We start from the raw sequence: 21075 nt of genomic DNA on the forward strand, positions 1-21075 counted from the left end.
AAGCGCTGCTGCGTTCGCACTGAAAGTTCACACGAAGGTTGCATTTTCCGGTCTATTTTGTTTTACACCGGTAGCAAGTACAGTTAATAAATAAAACCGATTTTCGCATTTGGGAAAATGGCGGACGTGCAAGCTGATTTGGGAATGTCGGCACCAGCTGGGATATGCAAAATGAAACGCGTGATGGCGATTCGCGGTAAGAAGGCGCCAAATGAGGTCGCATACGATCAAAAAGCTCTTTTTGTAGCGAAAGCTTCACTACGTATACGCTACCTCGGGCTCTCTTCGCGGGGTTACCAGTTTTGACCTTGTGAGCTAGAGGTCAAACAACACCAATTTCCGCAAGCGCCCTGCACAGAGCAGCGGCCTGATGGAGGGGAGCGATAGGATTATTCTTGGATGAAACCAGCGCAAGCTTAAGCAAAGACTAAGGAAGTGGGACGCAAGGGCAGCTGCTGGTGGATATGAACAATTAACATACAAGTTTACAAAAGCCAAAGTGATAACTACATAGACACTGGCTACAGTCAAGGCCCACGTAGATAGCAATCTCTTTGGTAGGAAGACACGCTTGCTTGGCTGACACATCTTGTCCACTCTTTCTGCTATCACTCAAATTTATTCAACCCAATGTTTAATTTTAACACTAGTGCCTCTTCAATGCATTAAGGGAACACCCACTCGGCATTGGCAAATCAGCAGTGCTCCTAGCTGCCACACAAGTGAGTAGAATTACTCTCATTCGCCCACCATGGGTTATTTTCCTTTCCCTGTGTCTAATCTTTTAGGGTGACACACTGCAGACCAATAGAGATACAAACCAGACACTATCCCGCAGAATGACTTATTGCTGATTGATTGATTGATGGTAGGGTTCAACGCGTCCACGCAGCACAGGCGATGAGGCCCACCGTAGTGGTGGGCTCCGGATTAATTTTGACCACCTGGGGATCTTTAATGTGCGCCGAAATCTCGTACACACGGGGTGAACGTCTTATTGCTTTTGGAGTGTATCGTACTTTTTCGTTCAGCTGGAGCATTTGAAAAGGAGTGCAAATTGTAGTAACTTCAACCACGCCCCACTACCACCAGTGCCCTTTAAAAATAAAAATAAAATAAATAAAACAACAAAGGAGGAGGCAGGAGGGGGAGGAGGAGGCAAAAGAGAAGGAGAAGTAGAAGGAGAAAGAAGAACGAAGAAGGAGAAGGAAGAAGAGGAAAGGAGACGAAGGAGGAGGAGGAGAAGAAAGAAGAAGAAAAAGGAGAAGAAGCGGGGGCGACATCTTTGGCCAGGGCGGACCCACTGTGTCACGCATAGGTCGGCAAACTCGCTCATGAGTGCACTGACACACACCCTACTCACCACTCACGAGTGAGTGGTGAGTGAGCCTCACCGTCGTTTTGCCCGGTGATGTGCGAGTGCGAGTGAGTGCGAGCGCCACTCACGGTGAGCCCCGTTCGCCGCTCACGAGTGCGAGTTCCACTCACAGCGAGCCACGCTCAGCACTCGCGAGTGCGAGCGCCACTCGCGGCGAGTGGAACGAGCCACTCGTGAGTGCGAGTTCCACTCGCGCAGCCCTCGCGAGTGCGAAAGCCACTCGCGGTGAACCCCACTCACCACTCGCGAGTGCGAGTTGCACTCGCGGTGAACCGCACTCACTACTCGCGAGTGCAAGTTGCACTCGCGGTGAGCCCCACTCACCACTCGCGAGTGAGAGTTCCACTCGCGGTGAGTCTCATCGCCACTCGCGAGTGCCAGTTCCACTCGCGGTGAGCTCCGCTCACCACTCATGAGTGGCGAGTAAACGCGCGCTTCTTGCGCGATGTGCGGGCTTACCGCAGTGAGCCTCACTCGCTGTTGGCATTCGTCGCAGGAGCCGCTTGCTGTGGTACTTGCTACTGGCGATATCCACTCGTACGCACAGCCACTAGTTAATGGAACGACTGCCTTTAGCTTCGGGAATATGTGGCTACTCCCCTTTATTATTAAGGCACTGTGGAACAAACTCTCCAGTGACCTGTTGATTGAGGACTACGATCTGGATGGACGTCGGACGCCATCATGCGCTGATAATCTCACTGTCATGACTCATTGAGGGGCTGTTGCGCGCACTCTCGACGAATGATGTTTCTGGCTCGCGGCGTTTTGTGTTGGAATTAGTGTCGGTAACGTCGTCGCAATAAAGCGATTGCACTTCCCTACCGCTGAGCGCTGCAATGGAGGCATTAGAAAGCACCGTGGTCTAGTCGTCTAGTGCCGTAGTACTTGGTGTACATAATTCGCCGGCTTGCTGCAGCTGTCAAATGGCTGGCTGTTCTGGAGCGCAAATTGTGAGTTCCCGTAATCGTTTGAAAAGGTATCGCAGATTTTCACAGATTCGCGTATCAGGATGGCGAAATGGTTCGAATGGGCGAGTTGCGTGTTGTGGAAGCCGCAGCTCATTTTCGAGGCCTTGGCGTAATAATGATGATGGTTGCATTTTAATGGCGCAAGGCCAACTGGGGCAAAGAGCGCCAAAAAAAAAAATGGTTAGCTACCACAGATTAAAGTCATACTAAAAGTGAATAGCACCAGAAGTAAAAACAAATAAAGACTGAGGATGGCTGGTGTAGAGGGCCAGGTTGTGATTATGCATGATACGATATGAGATTCAGAAATTTAACTTCTGATAGATAATTAAAAAATAAAAAATATACGTATCAGTATTTGTCATTACTTGTTACGGCGGCGCTCTGTTATGATACTCGCTTTCACGCGGGCTTTGTCGTCATCCGAGTGCCGGTGGCGTAGGGGTACTGTGACCCCTGAGTGGTGTGACGAATAGTAAGCGTTCTCGGCAGTCGGATAGCGTAATTTGTGAGTGGGTGAGTGAGTGAATAAGTGCGTGCGTGCGTGCGTGTGCGTGTTCACCTGAGTGCGTCTGCATGCGTGTGCGCGTGCGTGCGAGTTCGTATGTGCGTGCGTGCGCGTGTTCAAGTGCGTTGGTGTGTGTGTGTGTGTGCGTGCATGTGCGTTTGTGTGCGTGTGCGCGTGTATGTGTTCGCGTGTGTTGCGTGCGTGTTCGTGCTTGTGTGCGTGCGTGCATGTGAATGCGTGCGCTTGTGTGCGTGCGAGCGTGCGTGTGCGTACATATGCGTGTGTGTGTCCGATGACTTATTCTCCCCGTTATTTTGTATAAACTTTCGACGTGAACTTGACTCGGTGCCCGGCGCGGGCGCATGACGGTGTAGTTTAGGATCAAGCTGCGGTTTTGCTCTGCGGCAGGCTGGCGCCGTTTAGGGAGGGGACGGGTAGGGAGGCGGGTGCCAGGCAACTCGTCTCCATGAGGACGCCCGCGCTAAAGTTAGGCGCGCCGATTTGGCGCGACCACGCGGCGCCGCCTCTCTCCCTCGCCTTGCCTCTGCCAAGCCCTCAAGGCCAACCGCTCCAGTAGCCTTCCTGAACCTGGCTTGCTTTTCTCAATCTTTTCGTGGTGGTGTTTTGCTGGACACTCTTGCTATGCGCCCTTTTCACCTGGGATTACTCGTGAAATAAACCGTTTGGAGGGTTGTCCAGAGAAAATTGACTGCGCAATTTTAGTGGCGCGGATAGCGCGCTCGAGATAGGAATATTGGCGCACGCTAGCCAGTATTTTGACAGATGGCAACAGCTTTACTAAGCTTTTCTTCCGGACTGGACTATTTCTTTTATGTTTGCCACCGCTGTGAAAATTTTCAGTGTTTCTTTTCTTTTGTGGAATCTGAGCGAAATAGCATAGAAAATAATAAAAAGTTCTGATGTATGGCTTCAGGCAAATTTTCGAGAATCTGTTCATTTCGTAAAAGAATCCAGCGACGATTACCGGTTTGAAAGTGACATATCAAGATATGTGCTTATAATAACCGAATACATACTTAGGAAAAAGGAATACCCCATTCCTGAGAAAGGTAAATTTTAGCTCAAATCAGTAAGTATTTCATGCCCGAAAATATTTGTACGTGTGTGTGAGTGGAGGAAGCGAGTGATGATTGCGAGTGAGTGTGAGTGGCCATTGGAAGTGGTGAGCACGAGTGCAAGGGACTGTAATCGGCGAATGCGAGTGGTGAGCGTGAGCGCGGATGAGTGCGAGTGGTTAGCGTGAGCGCGAGCGAGTGTGAGTGGTAAACGTGAGCGTGAGTGAGTGGGAGTTGTGACGACGAGTGGTGAGCGCGAGTGGCGAGCGTGAGCGGGAGTGAGTGCGAGTGGTGAGGATGAGTGGAGAGCGTGAGCGGGAGTGAGTGCGAGTGGTGAGGGTGGAGGGGTGAGCGTGAGTGCGAGTGGTGGGGCCGAGTGGCCAGCATGAGCGCGAGTGAGTGCGAGTTGTGAGAGCGGAGTGGTGAGCGTGAACGTGAGTGAGTGCGAGTGGTGGGGCCGAGGCCAGCATGAGCGCGAGTGAGTGGGAGTAGTAAAGGCGGAGTGGCGAGCGTGAGTGCGCGTGGTGAGGGCGATGTGGCGAGTGTGAGTGGGAGTGAGTGCGTCAGGATAAATAAATTTTTCGAGTGAGTGTGAGTGAGTGACATCCAGTTTTGCCGAGCTATGACCGTGTGTCCCCCAATGAGCTCGTTGGTGAGGGCCAGGCTGGCCAGCAACATGGTGGTGCTGGCAATGCCAATGAGGGCAGCGACCCCGTAGATCTGCTAGTGGCTGAAGAAGGGCGTCGACTGGCCAAAGAAGATCCATGCGGCACCCGCCACGCCCAGGATGGCGCCCATCAGGCACGCATTCTGCACCATGGTAAGAAGAGCCAGCCAGTTAGCATGACAAAGCCCAGTTTCCTTGTCTTCTAGAGGTACGGAAGACGACACCAGGAAACAATACTGAAGGAAACCGGACACACCGGCTGAGCTAGCTAAGCAAGCGTTACTCCTGCCATTTCCTCAAATTGAGCCACAGGGGTTCTTCTAAGGCCAATGAGGAATCTAATCGCATGACCTATTGAGAAAGGCATCACAAAAATTCATGAAAAACCGATTGTCCATTCATTTACTACACAGATTTCTCAGGGTACATATATTCGGTTAATGAAAGGTTGCCAGGCACTTCGTGTAACCTCTGATGAGGGCTCAGTTTGAACCAACACCTGTGAGGAGTTGCAGTGCTCATCAAGTGGTGAAGTCTCGTCAAAATATAGTAGGTCGAAGCAAGGATTGAAAGTAGGTAGTTTTTTTTTCCTGTGGTTTGAAAGCACCGAGTGAAAGCACCGTTAGTTCAGCAAGACACTCGGGTGCAACTTCTGTACAAATAATAACTTCTGAAGTAACACCGAAAGTTGGGCGAGTTGGTAAATCATCTCGAAAGAAACACACACAGCGCGCAAAACAACGGGATGAAAGACGGAGGGATGTACAACACAAGCGCTTGTGTTGTACATCCCTCCGTCTTTCGTCCCGTTGTTTTGCGCGCTGTGTGTGTTTCTTTCAAAATAATAACTTCTGTCCTACTTAATATTTTTTCAATGCAATAAAGTTTTCATCTGCCATCATTAAGATTGGAGGAAAATAGTTATAGCTTACGTTTTAGGAAAATTCAAATGAATCCTAATAAAAATACGGTAGGTATAGAAGTCCGGCCAGAAGCAAAGTGCGAACACTGGCACTTCAGCTAACTTCAGCGGTATTGCCACCATCTATGGAAGTGGGCGATAGACAAGATAACCGAACGGCCGTCTGTGATATGGTAGCAGCTAGTCTTGGTCAGCAGGCCCTGCTATGGATATATCATTGTCCACGTCACAAAAACACACGATTTATCAGGAGAACTGAAATTTTTCAGTGAATAAAGCATCGTTTGCTGCCAAACAAGCTCTTAACACTAAAATCTTTCGAATACAACAAACTTGCATTTTGTCTGCTTGGCCCCTTCAAGGGCAACCAAACTGGTTGAACTGTGACTCTCGTCTTGCACAATCCAGCGGTTGGTACTCACCCTTTGTAGGAGCAGAGTACGCTGGATGTATATGGAGACGAACACTTGATTCAGGTTGGCGTAGAGACGCGTGCACATGTACACGACACCCACCTGCGACACCAGTCACACACTTAACCCAATTCGCCATTTTGTGGAAACAAAAACCAAGTACGTGGCAAAAGGATTGGAAGCATTTACAAATTCTGGCCAAACTACGGAACTAATGAATCTCGAAGAGCTCAGAAAATTACAGCACACATCAGTTCGCAAGCACTTCACTCCAAGTGCCAAAGTACGTACTCCCTGTTCACAAACAACATTAGGAGGTCGTTTCAAAATAACAGACGAATTCCCGAATATAACGATCTTAATTTGTTCCGCTTGAAATTTCCCACGTGCATGTTCTCCCACCCCTATCCCGGTACCAATGCCTGTAAGGCTACCCTTCAGGCAAGCTTGTGAGCATCAAGTAGAAAACAAGCGATTTGAAAGGATTAAGTTTGGTCACTCGAAGCTTGTTAACTAGGAGAGAGAGAGAGATCAAACTTTATTTAAAGCGGCCCATGTCCGGGCTGCCGAAAATGTGGTTCTGATGGGCCTGGAAGACGTTCAGGTGGGAATTCCGCAGGTGTCAGGGCCCCGCACGTGGGCAATGTGCCGGGCGAGGCGAGGCCAAAGGAAGGGGCGAAGATCAGGCGGAGGACCGGCCCAGTTTTCCCATGAGTATGGAATGTGGGATGGTAAAAGGTGTGGATGAAGAAAGTGAGGTGATCGCCTGGCGCGAGGACAAGTCCAGTGGGTGTGTTTAACGTCGGGAGTTCGCACTGTTTACAATGGAATCCTAAAATAAAGCGTTCTACAACTCTTCCATGAATTTCGCTTTAATCGTATTTCGTTTGCATCAAGGAAACATGCTGGCTGCAACAAACGATTGAACACTTAAAATTGTGCACAGAGACTTTGAGAATGCCTTTACAGTGGTGCAGGAGAAATAGGAATTAAGCACAGCAGTACCATGACATTGCCCAGCACCCAGTGCCTACACCGCAGCCTGTGAAGTGCACAACTCTTCACCTCTAAGCTTCCCTAATTATACCGATCACAAGGCAGGATGTTAACGCGATGCTCTACGGAGTGCGTAAACAAGCTGCAGCCTTGCATTCGTCGGACCCGCAGAATCGACATGAACGCCTTCACAAGCTCGATCCAGAGCGGAAGTTCTGGGTCAGTCATGCTCCTCGTCTTCGCCGAAGTCAAGAGACATTGCTACACAGGCTGCGGTCTTGGAGTAGCATTGACTCGGAAGTATCATCACACAATCGGACGAGAGGACAGCCCAGACTGCCTTCTGTGCGGTTGTCCTGAGACTATCGAACATTTGCTTAGTGCTTGTCCAAAGTACTCTAGTGAGCGAATGAACCTTGAGACAGCTTTACTACGCTTGGACACTCGCCCTCTGTCCGAACAAAAGATTTTGGGCACGTAGGCTGACAACAGGAAGCAAAGCATAGCCGTTAAAGCCCTGCTTACATTTCTTGGTGACTCCTCTTTGGATTCTCGCCTCTAGGCTGCGACAAAATTGAACAGACTGCGAAGTAATGTCTGAGCATTTTTTTTAATGGATGATAGTCATGTGCTTAAAAGTGAACTGAAGTCATCTGACTCAGCGCCCTGTTGTACATGAGACGTTTATTGGTTGACTGCTTGTACGTAGTTCATTTGTCGCTTTCATTGTCATTCCCCATACCTTCCATATTCATTCCTTTCTCTTTCTGTCCCCAGTACCCACCCCCCAGAGGGAAGTAGCAGGCCCAAGATCAATTTCTCAGGCCGACCTCTTCTCCTTTTTCAATAAACATTTACTCTCTCTCTCCTTCGTAGGTTCGACCTTACCATGGCAGTCTGAACCAGAAGTTAGTCACTGCACTGCTAATAAACGGGACCAACAGCCATTATCGGTATATTTTACTACGCTTTAGCCATTGGGCTGTAAGTATGCATGCACCAAGCACTCACCACGCAGAATCCCTTCTCCCTGAACCAGTCCTCCAGGTAAAGTGGCACGAGCGGTCCAGCACCAGTGACCGGATGTACTCATCTATGTGGCGGGACCGGCTCTCCCGGCGACCCCCGCGAGATGGATCGCGAACGACTGTATGGAAAATGACCGAGAAGAAGGTGGCACGAGCGGTCCAGCACCAGTGACCGGATGTACTCATCTATGTGGCGGGACCGGCTCTCCCGGCGACCCCCACGAGATGGGTCGCGAACGACTATGTGGAAAATGACCGAGAAGAAGGCTCCGATCGTTACCTGCATTGCCCAACACAAGGAGAAGAAGAAGACTTGGCTCAACATCTCGTGCAAACCTGGCCTCAGAGTGACAACAGCAAAAAAAAAAAGAACGAACGCAAATGAATTAATAAGCATGTCAGCCACTAAATGTAAGCACCACCAAAAAATGTTGGCTCTTACTAATGCATATTGCTTAGAACAGTTGCCGGTGATAGCTGCGACCAAAGTGTAAGGCACATTTTCACTCTAGTAAAGCAGAAGTTTCGCACAGCATTGAAAATCAGTTTGCTATCTGCAACTGCTACTGACAGTGATGGTAGCATAACACCACAGGCTCACTGCAGCAGACCAGCCAAAAAACAAACAGCCTTGCACCTATTCCATTTCACTATCACCTACAAACTTGAAGTCTAAAATTCTACTGAAAGCTATGGCTAGATTTCTGTTATTTTTCCGCATTGTGTCCGCAAAATTGCATCTTCTATGCAGCGTGTGGAAGGCCATGCTGTTTGGAAGGAGCACCATCCTCTGGAGCCCTGCTAATTTTGTTGCATCAGATTAACTGGAAATGGAGATCATTAAAAAGCCACACGGTCCTCTGCTATTAACTGTATCCAGGGCAGAAAAAGGCATTCTCAAATTAATGTGAAAACTATGTTAGCATGACAACTTACTCTGCTTAGAAGCTTGTGGACAGTGTCAGCATGTCAGGACCAGGTTATATTTTAATTTGAAATTTATGAAATCCTGGCCTGGAAAAAACACTGGCCCAAATTACACAATCCCTTTGGAAATTGGACATTAAACATTGGTGGCACTTATGGCAAAAAACCATTTTGAGTGCTCATTTCAAACACCGAAGTTAATGAGCTGTAAAATTAGTTCCAAGCGGTGCATCAACAAACTGCTTCGATTATTGCATTCACCAGGGTACACAGTATTGGAAAATACAAAGATTAACGTTTTATGACCAGCACTGTTTTGTATATTGTTAGACTAAAATGGCTAATTAGCTCTAATTATCTTGGGAACTAATTGAACAACTGAAAAAATAATGGCATATCGAAAATCAGTGGGGAAAAAGCAGCAAGACTGACAATTTTCACAAAGTTTATTTGAAAATTAAAAGAAGTTGTTTTAAGACCAGTGTCCCCCTTAAAATATCCCTTTTTCTGTAATTTGCAAGTAGAGACAAGCAAGAACCCGATGAAGTACTTGAGAGTCTCTTGAATAGGTCTTTCATAAACACATTGCAAGCAACAAAGAGAACGTTTAACCACAGCAAGAACATCAGGCTCTTGCCAATCCGTTTTCAGAAGCGTGCACTAGCACCCAACAGCTGTAGTCTTATTGTGCTGCTAAATCCTTTATGAACACCTGCACAGATGCACGCCATTTGCAGTTGGAGAAAGAAATCCCTGGCAAAGCATTCAGTTGCCCAACATCAACGTTTCAGAAACACCGGGAAGAACAGGACGACAGTTTCCCACCAAGCTGCCATCCGTATCGAAACCATTTTATCTGCCAATCCACAAATGTAATGAACCAAGCAGCCAGACCCCACGTACCACAATGAGGACTGTGTCCCGAAAGACGTGGCCATCAGGGGGCCCAACTTGCGCTTCGTGGTCGGTGCCTGAGATGCCCAGGGCCGCCCAGTTTACCGTGTACACCAACACGTTGCTTTCCGCCGTGAATGCATACCTGCCAGTTGAAAGACGGTTGGTCACGGCTGGCTACACAAGAGAATAAGCTGCGAGCAGAACACTGCACCGCCATGCACCGCTAACATGCCATAATAAGCCCTCTTCCCCATAGCAAGGACCAACTGAAGAGCAAAAAATTGCAGCAGTTTCAGTCACAGGGCGATCAATGCAAGTTAAAAACATTGGGGAGGGGGAAATAGGCACCATTACAACAATCAGGGTTCACTGATACGGTCAGGCAATACCACAGGCATGTGCTATTGCTCTCAAAAGGGCAGTATAGTCTGAATAACTGTTTACACGAAAAGGTCTAGCTTTCTATGCCACTCAGGAAGCTTTCACTTGATAGCAACAGTTAGGTTGGAAATATAAATGATTAATGACAACTTGCACCTTCATTTTTTTGTATTAAACAGTATCACAAATGCAGAAGACCACACGCTGCCTGGACACTTACAGAGCCCTGATAGAGCCATCTAGATAGAGCCCTGATAGAACACTGATATAACATCTGGATAGAACACTGATAGATCCACCTGGATAGAGCCAGCTTCTGCCACCTGGAAGCAGGCACTGTGAACAGTAAGCCAACGGGCAGATTCCTCACCTTGCCACTGCTAGGAATATCATCCCATATTTGCCATTGTTGGTTGCACATGTGTATGTATGCTGGTAGTAAAAACCACAGTTGCAGTCGCATCCACCTTCATAAATGTTAAGACTACCCTTGCTCACCAAGGCAAGGCATCCTAATGTATGGTCCTACCTTGCTCCTTGCACAATAATGCCTAACCAAGCTCTGCCAATCCCATTTCAGCATCCAGGATTTGCAATAAAACACAGCGCAAGAATGTGTATAGGGCAGTGATACTGGTTGGCACACTTGACATTTTCTGCGTATCAAACAACTGCTGCTCATTAAGAAGACTGCTTTGTCCCGGTAACAGTACCAATTTTATCCCAAACTTCAAACGAATAATCAAGATTACAGAAAACATGAAGCAGTGGCGACTCTCCGGAAACTTTTCGGCAATTTCTCTACGACGTCACAGAATCTTGCTTGAGCAAGTAACAGTGGCCAACCAAAGCCACCGCCAAGAAACATGATTGTAGTGGGGCCTCCAGTCCCATGATCATGTCACTTGGACAACCTGATAAAAAATTAAAAGCCGTTCCACTCAATGTGAAAGCTGTCGGAAGTGCAGAGCAGTGATTTGGCACAATGGGCTGTAGCGCCGTTTTCCGCTCACTGCTATACTACGCAACGCAATTCAAATTTGCCGCCTTCACAGTACTCGTGCGCCCCTGCCTGAAACTGCGCCAGCGGGAGTTCTGTCCTTTTTGCACTAGCTTTTCCTCCTGCGCGTGCCGGCGATGCACTGCCACTTTTTTAAAGACGATAGTCTTTCTTGGGCTACTTAAACCCAGAAATTTTGGTCTGTCTGTATGTCTGTCTGTCCGTCTGTCTGTCTGTGACTCGATTCAGCCACCCGGCCAAAGCAAAACAATGCCTGCGCAATAGTCTTATATAGTCACAACTAAATCTACCCGTCCATGTCCGGTGTAATGTTCATACTTGACAATATTGTTGAAGAACAAGACATTACGCAAATATGAGACAACAAATCAATACATAAGTGATATTTGCAGTGTTCCTTTATAAAAAAATCAAACATGCTTGACTTTTGCGAAATTAAATACTTCATCAACTGCAGAAAAAGAATTCACTCCGCCGTCGCCTGCTGTCGCCCGCGCCACTATAGCTTCTGGCGCCATTTTAAGAAATAAACCGGCAACAGTTACGCAAGGTTCCACTAGATAGGTTCCACGTTCTGCTTGCAACGCACGTGGAGTAGGGAAACGCGGTTTATAAATGTTGAAGTAGGGCGCCTCGATTAACGCGCGTCTTCGCCGTACGGCAGCGTTCGCATCGAGACACCCGGTTTGGAGCAGTGGAACGCGGGAAATTTAAAAGGATTTAAGCAAACCTTTGGCGTCTTTACCTTGGGAGGAGTGCGACGCAAGAAGAACAACATGAGAGGTGAGCGGAAAGCGAAGGGAGGCATTTACTTTGCAAAAGCCGATAAAGACTATTGTCTTTTGACGGCATTTGCAACGAAAGGAGCAGATACGCGGCCAATTTTTTTCGCGTAAAAACCAACCCAACGAGCATTCCTAACTAAATGAACGCGGGCGCTGCCGGTTAATCCCGTATATTTTGCCTCAAATGTACCTACAGTTTTCTTTGCGCTAAACAACGGGGAGATGTATGACAAGCGTCATCGGTTCACGAGTGTCGAATGCTTATGACTATATAAACCGCTTGGCTTTCGAAGCCTCTGTGAGACACCGCGACAACAGCCGCTACGACGGAAAGCCGTGTGGCTCTACTTGGGACCAGCGAGTGAGCTACAACGACAAGGCGAGCCCCTAAAGTTCTCTGCACTTAAAATGTTTTTAGTGCTGTCCCACAATAAGTCACTCCTGCCCACATTACATCACCGTAGCTTAAAACTTGAATGTCATTCAATGTCTTGAGTTCTTTTGGTTAAAAAACGCATCTACCGTGGCTGTATTTGGGCAGAGTAAGTTACCAAAGGCGAGTTATTTTTACTTCAACAGCATATTTTGCCTTCACGGCCTCTGTTAGCCGTGTAGGTAGACTCTGCATCTTGGTGGCGTCGCATTAATCCATACCGGCTTGGCTCGAGTTTGGGTTGAGAAGAAGGATCGACGAACTCGGACTTATCGCATGGCATTGAGCTCGACCCTCTCGTGGGGGATGGGCGTCAGGTCGGGTATGAGGGAGAGGTGCGAGAGTTGTGCGGAGACCCATCCAAACTGGAAGATGACGATGAAGGCGGCGTAGTGGACAAATTCTGCCTCCTGGCTGCTCGGGTGACTTCCCAGGGGGTTGCTGAACAGGAACGGGAAGTTGCCCACCACGCACAGGGTGCCTGCGGGCGCACAGCGAAAAAAGCGTGGAGTGATGATGATGATGATGATAGCAGGGTAGACAATACAGGGTCTTTTCAGACAAAAAAGTGATTAAATCAATGATCACATCAAATCAGACAGCAATCAGGTTAGATCAGACAAAAAATTAGACATTACGTTACATCAGTACGGCACATTTACCGAAACATGAACTGCAGTTGGTGCAAAGTGCTTTCAATCGAGCCTTCTTAACACTGTTTCAGTATTACAATTTCGTTTTCGATGGTGGGGCTTTGTGTGTAGGAACAGTTTCATACGTAATAACCAGCTTTAGATGTTCACACCATGTGTATACCATAAAATACCGAGCAAGCGCCCCCAAAACTTGTAGATAAATGGTCTAGAGATAGGGAAGGGGCCCTTATTCAGATCAAGCCCCAAGCTCAAGATGGCGGCCCAAAATGGCGGCGATCGCAAGAAAAGCACTGTAGCCTGCATTACCAAAGATATTTATTAGATGCGACGCTGAGAGCATCTCTTGTCGGCGGCCCTGTCCTTCTTGCGTGCGTCCGTCGTCGTCGTCGGCGTCCGCACTCTCCTCCGCTCACCCCCTCACCTCTCCGATAGCGAACGCTCTCTCGCGAGGGGCATTGGATTGGATTGGATTGGCTTGGATTTGGATTGGATTTGATTAAAGTGGATTGTGTTGGATTGTGTTGCGTCATAGCCGCGGCAGACGCACTGGCGCCGGCGCATGCCCAGGTGAGAGCGAACACACTCTCTCAACGTCTGCGGGGGTGCGGCCCAGCGCGCTCTCACTCCGCCGGTGGGCGGCTCTGCGCGCGGTGCTGCGCATGTGCACTACTCTCTCTCTCTGCGGTCTCCTCTCCTTCGGGCGCGCTGCGCATATAACCGGTGTGCCGCTCTCCGGCGGCCTTTCGATCGACGGTTGCTCTCCGCTTGCGCTTGAACCCCCCTCAGCGTCGCATCACACCAGGGTTCCCGCGAGGGGAGGGGGGCGTAGTTTATTTTAGTACACTTCAACTAGTCAATGCTAAAAACGTACATTCTGACAACCACATTGGCTCCGAACACTGTGGCCTCCAAAAGCCAGAAAAAAAAAAATATAAAAAACGCTTTCGGAATGACCGAAGTGGGAGGGGGCGCTTGCCTTGTCATGTACAGAAATGCGAAATTAGCAGAAAATGCTGGCGGGGTGCTTGATCGGTATTTTATGTTAAGCTACACTGCTTAGATTCACTGGCCTACGGAATGGCACTGATTGTGTTCACTGCAAGTTCTACTTGACACTTGAAGGGAGGATGCCTGCAATTGCAGAATGCTTAGATGCACTGTAATGATATATATATATATATATATATATATATATATATATATATATATATATATATATATATATATAGTAAGGAAATGAGGGGCTCGTTGGGGAAATACAGAAAGATAAGTCGGCAGTCTACAACGCCAAAGGAGGCATAGGGGTGTGGTTAGGCTCTTTTTTTTTTAGTTCGGGTAATGAAGTTGATATTTTTTTTTAAATATACGGAAGAAAGAAAGAAAGAAAAAACACGCGCCCAGAGTGGGGACCGAACCCACGCCTTTCGATTAGATCTCGAATGCCTTACCAATTCGGCTATCTGGGCGACTGTGTTCTCCTTCATTTCTGGGCTATTTATATTTACTAGAAGTGTATCTGACGCTTGAGGGTGGTAGCCAGCGCCACTCAGACTACACGGGGAGAAGGGGACCTTCTTTTCAACCCCCGGGGCGTGACTAGAACGTCTACAGCCTATCATGAGCGGGTAACTGGCGGGAAGCCCTCTTATGCTACCTCGGCATCAAGGCTGCCAGAATCGAGACCCTCGCTAGGCTTTCGCAGAATAATATAGTAAGGAAATGAGGGGCTTGTTGGGGAAATACAGAAAGATAAGTCGGCAGTCTACAACGCCAAAGGAGGCATAGGGGTGTGGTTAGGCTCTTTTTTTTTTAGTTCGGGTAATGAAGTTGATATTTTTTTTAAATATACGGAAGAAAGAAAGAAAAAACACGCGCCCAGAGTGGGGACCGAACCCACGCCTTTCGATTAGGTCTTGAATGCCTTACCAATTCGGCTATCTGGGCGACCGTGTTCTCCTTCACTTTCTGGGCTATTTATATTTACTAGAAGTGTATCTGACGCTTGAGGGTGGTAGCCAGCGCCACTCAGACTACACGGGGAGAAGGGGACCTTCTTTTCAATCCCCGGGGCGTGACTAGAACGTCTACAGCCTATCATGAGCGGGTAACTGGCGGGAAGCCCTCTTATGCTACCTAGGCATCAAGGCTGCCAGAATCGAGACCCTCGCTAGGCTTTCGCAGAATAATATAGTAAGGAAATGAGGGGCTCGTTGGGGAAATACAGAAAGATAAGTCGGCAGTCTACAACGCCAAAGGAGGCATAGGGGTATGGTTAGGGTGTGGTTAGGTGGTTAGGCTCCCCGTGTAGTCTGAGTGGCGCTGGCTACCACCCTCAAGCGTCAGATACACTTCTAGTAAATATAAATAGCCCAGAAAGTGAAGGAGAACACAGTCGCCCAGATAGCCGAATTGGTAAGGCATTCGAGATCTAATCGAAAGGCGTGGGTTCGGTCGCCACTCTGGGCGCGTGTTTTTTCTTTCTTTCTTTCTTCCATATATTTAAAAAAATATCAACTTCATTACCCGAACTAAAAAAAAAAAAAAACCTAACCACACCTATATGCCTCCTTTGGCGTTGTAGACTGCCGACTTATCTTTCTGTATTTCCCCAACGAGCCCCTCATTTCCTTACTATATTATTCTGCGAAAGCCTAGCGAGGGTCTCGATTCTGGCAGCCTTGATGCCTAGGTAGCATAAGAGGGCTTCCCGCCAGTTACCCGCTCATGATAGGCTGTAGACGTTCTAGTCACGCCCCGGGGGTTGAAAAGAAGGTCCCCTTCTCCCCGTGTAGTCTGAGTGGCGCTGGCTACCACCCTCAAGCGTCAGATACACTTCTAGTAAATATAAATAGCCCAGAAAGTGAAGGAGAACACAGTCGCCCAGATAGCCGAATTGGTAAGGCATTAGAGATATAATCGAAAGGCGTGGGTTCGGTCCCCACTCTGGGCGCGTGTTTTTTCTTTCTTTCTTTCTTCCGTATATTTAAAAAAAAATCAACTTCATTACCCGAACTAAAAAAAAAGAGCCTAACCACACCCCTATGCCTCCTTTGGCGTTGTAGACTGGCGACTTATCTTTCTGTATGTATGTATGTGTATATATATATATATATATTATATATATATATATATATATATATATATATATATATATATATATATATATGCACACATACTATACGTATACATTATGTGGCTACCTATCTAAAGTTAGCCTCTGTTGGTATAGCATTCTCCCGTCTACGCCTCGTCCCTTTGCGCTGTTCCGAGAATGCTATACCAACACGCCCAAGCTTATACCTTATCTTCATTTCTTCTACAAAGGACCTCTTTTCAATGTTCCTCTCTTCAACCATGCTTCTTGGTTTCTCTTATTGCCGTGGCGACCTGCCGTGCTCGTCGTTCACTGGGCTTCTGCATCCGTCATCACATCCTGCCTCCCGACGTCCACTTGCTGTTCGGGAGATTCCTACCGTCTGATGGGCAGAGGAAAAGGATCTTGCGGCTTCTCCGTTCTGAATGGCAGCATCAGGCTCGCCTTTACCGGGACGGGCTCTACCTGAAGCTGCAAAAGCTGGGACTTCCAGGCGCCTGCCAACGTACGGTACCGTGAATTCAGCGGCATTGCCGACAGGACTACGGAGTTCGTGTGGCAACAGACTTTAAGTCAACTACGGAAAATGCTGCCGAGAAAGCCTCCGCCTGTCAACAACAGAGTTCACGTCCTAGGTGAGACTCCACTTCCGCCTGATGTGCTTCGGAGTTTTGGGCCTTGGGCGGAAATTCGCTGTACCTCCGACGAAGACTGCGTCCGAACTTTAATCGCTAGTGAGGCAAGTATCCAGGGCCGCCCCGGATTCCGAACAAGGACGTTGCATTTCGGAAAGTATGGACGTGCTGGCTCGTCAGAAACCTGTTACCTGCAAGTTGCCCCTGAGCCAAACCGTGTCTTACCTGAAAGAAAATTCGTTGTCCCTACTGACAGCTGATAAGGAAGGTGGATTTGCCGTTTTACCGGGAGATATTTTCCTTGCTAAAGCACGTGATGCCATTGATTCTTCGTTTTGTTGTAAGGATGACGCGTGGCTATCTGATATCAAATCGAAAGCCAAGAAGTTGTGCAATGATTTGAAACTGTGTAGCGTCGTGAAGGGCATAGAAAAGAATGTAAGTGGCAGCCTCCGTATGTTTTTCACTGTTAAAACGCACAAACCAGACAGCCCACTTCGCGTAATCGTCTCTGAGAATGGTTCTTGGCAAAAGTCCTTGGTGCTATACCTCAAACGTAATCTTGACATTCTTCCAGTTGACGATCCCTTTCTGATTAGTAGTTCCTCTGAAGTCGTTGATCATCTTAAAGACATCAGCAACAGTAGCCTTGGCCTGTTCGGTGGACATAAAAGACCTGCATTACTCTATTCCCCACAAAGAGCTGCTCTTTTGTGTAGAAACATACATTGATGCTTACGGGGACACTTTGTTTCAAAATACTTCAGGCATCCCTATTGATAAGTTCTTAGAATTGCTTGCCTTGTACCTCCGCTCTACCTTCTCGACTTGGGAGGGCAACATATACCTTCAGAAGAGAGGCATTTGTATAGGGTCTTGCCTGGCTCCTGTACTCAGTGACCTGTTTTTAGCCTCCCTTGAAAGGGTTGTCGCCACTCGCCTGCCCCAATGTAAAGTAGTTAAGACGTTCAGGTACGTCGATGACTACCTGCTGCTCATTGATACTACAAAAGAACGCTTGAACAGTGCCGTTTCTAACATTTTGACAGTATTTCAGACTTCTTTCCATCCGCTTTGTGTAACGCATGACACCCTGACTGACGACAGCATAAGATTCCTTGATCTCCGACTGCATTTCTACGATGACCATATCTGTTGGGCTTATGAGCCTCGTTGTTTGAAGCCCATTCTCCCGTATCATTCTGCCCATTATAAATTGGTAAAGCGTGGTATCGTGAAGCTGTGTGTCTCGAATGCTCTTAACAAATCTTGTAATGATCTAATGGAAGCCACCCTTCATGGACAGGTGACTCGGCTGACTGCCGCCGGCTATCCGCTACAATTACAGACCTCGGTAGCCGAGAGTGTTCTAAAACTGGTGAAGGATGAACGACACAGGCAAGATGCTCCAAAAGAGAGAGATAAAAGGAAAGTCACAACTATCCCATACATTCATACGCTTTCGCATAATCTGAAGAAAATTGGAAAACGCGCTAACGCCAACGTCCTCTTCTCCGCTCCTAAGAAGCTATCCAAGCTTTGCAACAAAGTTAATAAGGGCCGCGTCAAGTCTGGCTCGTGTAGCACCAAATATCGCACGCCGTTCGTGGCCTGCTCGGATGGAGTGGTTTATTCGATACCGCTGAACAAATCCAGGAAAAAGTACATCGGACAGACTGGAAGATGTGTCAATGACAGATTGCGCGAGCATCGCAATAACGTGAAAAAGGGAGATAACGGACATCTAGGCGCACATTGTAAAGATTGTGGTTGTTATCCTGACCTAAGAAAATGCTCCATAATTTATAAAGGTAACAATCAAACTACACGGGAGATCGTTGAAGCGTACGAGATATATTCTAACAAAGACAAGTGCGTCAGCTACCCTTCGGTGTTGTTAACCGACAGAGAAATTGCCTTTTTATCTGGTGACAGCACGTGAGCTGAAGTGATGGCTTGAAATTTCTGTGTTTCCGTCATCTTCCCTCTTTCTCTCATTTGTTGCGACAGAATTCTGTATTAAAGTAATTTTGTGCAATAAACATCTGTTGTTAGTCTGCGCTGTGTACCGTCTACGCCTCGTCCTCGTCCCTTTGCGCTGTTCCGAGAATGAAAACGGTAAAGACGCTGCGTTGACTATACCTAAGCCGTAGAAGATGCGTTCTTGGTGAGGGGCCCTCAGAGCTTGTAGTAGCCACTAGGTCCGTCATATTGCTGGCACAATGTGGTGTTCCGTTCCTTGCCTTCACTTTCCCTTGTTACCTAAAGCATTGACAAAAGGTACCATCTAAATTGCACCAAGAATGAGGAAACAAGAACAGGGCTATATTTGGCAACTCTAGAGTGTCAAACAGGCTGCCGAGGAAAATAAAAGCCTTTTGAAGTGTTACTTTGAAAAAATTTCGCGAAACTGCAAAATGCCCCTGCCTAGCCATGGGCCTTTGTTTGTAATAGGACTTGTGAGCCCAGGTATGCAGTTGTTTACAAGTAAAAACAAAACAGTACCTGAAAGCAGTTCCAAATCATAGCATACAGATAGGTATCTCAGTGAACTTGCAGCAAACATGGGGGACAGACAGCAGAATTGGTGGGTTCCACCTATTTTTGCTTAAATTAAAACTGATAACATCCCAATGTTATCATATAACCCCTTTAGGTAGCGTCATTTTACGAGCAGAGAAAATCAAGCAGGTGGATATCTGAACAATGAAAATACTGTCAGGTACCAATCCTGCTACAACTGCACCAGCTCTTTGTAAAGCTGTAACACAATGAAACATAGTAAACGTTAGCTATGATCTGGAAAATATAGCGGCCGAATTGTTTTTCTGTGCCTTGGGAAAGAGGGAAAACAAACCCTTCGCTCCTTTTCATGTGACACCAAGAAAAACAAAATTTGTGACCCAGGACGTACCTTATCTGCGCAAATGCTCAACTTGTAGAGCCAAGGTAAACTGTATCTGCTCCTTCCCGCCCCCTCGAAATAAGCAAACGCTGCGCGTGGCGGCAAATTAATCCGAGCTAGCGCCGCATCGTGCAAATATTATCTACGACGTCTATACCTCTTTTAAACGAGATTTCCTCGAAGGCGAAAGCCGCGATGTAACGTCACGCACGTAGCAGCTTCGACCCAGGTCACCGATCACCGGCTCGCTGCAGCGGGAGCAGCGGCGGCGACGTCTTGCGGGAAAGCGGACTCGGAGTTGGCAGCATAAAAACAGGATTCACGAACGACACTTCTACCTGAAAGACGCACATTAAGAACAGGCCAAGAATGAAGCCACGACCTTAACGTCCGAAACGATAGACACGCAAGTGCTCTCATAAAATGCCGTGAAAGAAAAGCTGTCGAAGCACGTTCGCTAGCTGCCAACTGCCAGCAAGTCCCGAAAAGTGCCCACAAACGAGCGTGTCCGCCAGTCAATGCTCGAAAAAGTAGGACAAGGAGTGTTTCAGCAGAAGTTAAATGACGACTAGCTTCTTGTACGTGTAACAGCTTTATTTACTTACGAAAAGTACCCAGAAAAAAAAAATGAGGGGTGGATCTTTTAATCGTAAACGACATCGAGTGAATCGAGCACAGATGGTGAGGCTTGTTTCATTTGGATCACGGGATAGGCGATGTTTTGTACAGCTGGTGTGAATGCGTTAAGCAGCTTCACAGACGCCGTCGAAGCCACGGAAGTCGTAACGACGCGCAGTAGCAGACGGCACAGCGGCGCGCAAGACAGGCCAGCAAACGCGGCTACGATATCCGCAAGCAACGACAGGTAAAAAAAAAAAAAATCTCAAAGCGTACACGTGTAAAATATCTTCCACAGCAAATAAAAGCCGTTCAAAGAGCAAAAATTTGTCATCTTGTCGAACCGTATACGTTACCGCCCACCACCTCGATTGCTGCAACAAAATAGTCCTCGGCGGCATAGAGTTTCTTACTAGCTTATGATCGGCGGGAACAGTCATTTTTTCAAAAAACAATGTTTTTAAATAAGAGTTGTTAGCAACAACAAAAAAATTGAACCAATGAAAACATAGGTTTAAGAGTTAATAAAACCGCTTGTTTTCCAGCAATGAACCGCAATTGTACGGCAAATCTTTACGAGAAGCGGAGCACACGGCGCCAGCTGTGGCGCCGTCTGCTCGTGGTTGTTTCATCTGCAAATGCTATACGGCGTTATTGTTCCGCCAAAAAATTTGAACTGCGTGCCGCGCGAACGCCGGTCGAGTGACGAATCTCGTACGTACAGTCGCGTGCGATTTGAAGGTAATCGCGCGAGCGTCGACCGA

At 47.6% G+C, this 21075-nt stretch overlaps 2 non-coding genes and 1 pseudogene across 2 annotated transcripts; 1 reads left to right on the top strand and 2 right to left on the bottom strand.

Moving 5' to 3' along the window:
- Nucleotides 1-784: 784 nt before the first annotated feature.
- LOC144148470 (major facilitator superfamily domain-containing protein 12-like) lies at nt 785-17938 on the bottom strand (annotated as a pseudogene).
- On the bottom strand, nt 14932-15003 carry Trnar-ccu (transfer RNA arginine (anticodon CCU)). Its single transcript has one exon. It is a non-coding gene; the product is annotated as a tRNA-Arg (tRNA).
- Nucleotides 15938-16009, top strand: Trnai-uau (transfer RNA isoleucine (anticodon UAU)). Its single transcript has one exon. It is a non-coding gene; the product is annotated as a tRNA-Ile (tRNA).
- Nucleotides 17939-21075: the final 3137 nt, after the last annotated feature.

This window comes from Haemaphysalis longicornis, unplaced genomic scaffold, assembly GCF_048455015.1.
Source record: "Haemaphysalis longicornis isolate Haplotype H1 unplaced genomic scaffold, Haemaphysalis longicornis Haplotype H1 scaffold_8, whole genome shotgun sequence".
Lineage (NCBI taxonomy): Eukaryota > Metazoa > Arthropoda > Arachnida > Ixodida > Ixodidae > Haemaphysalis > Haemaphysalis longicornis.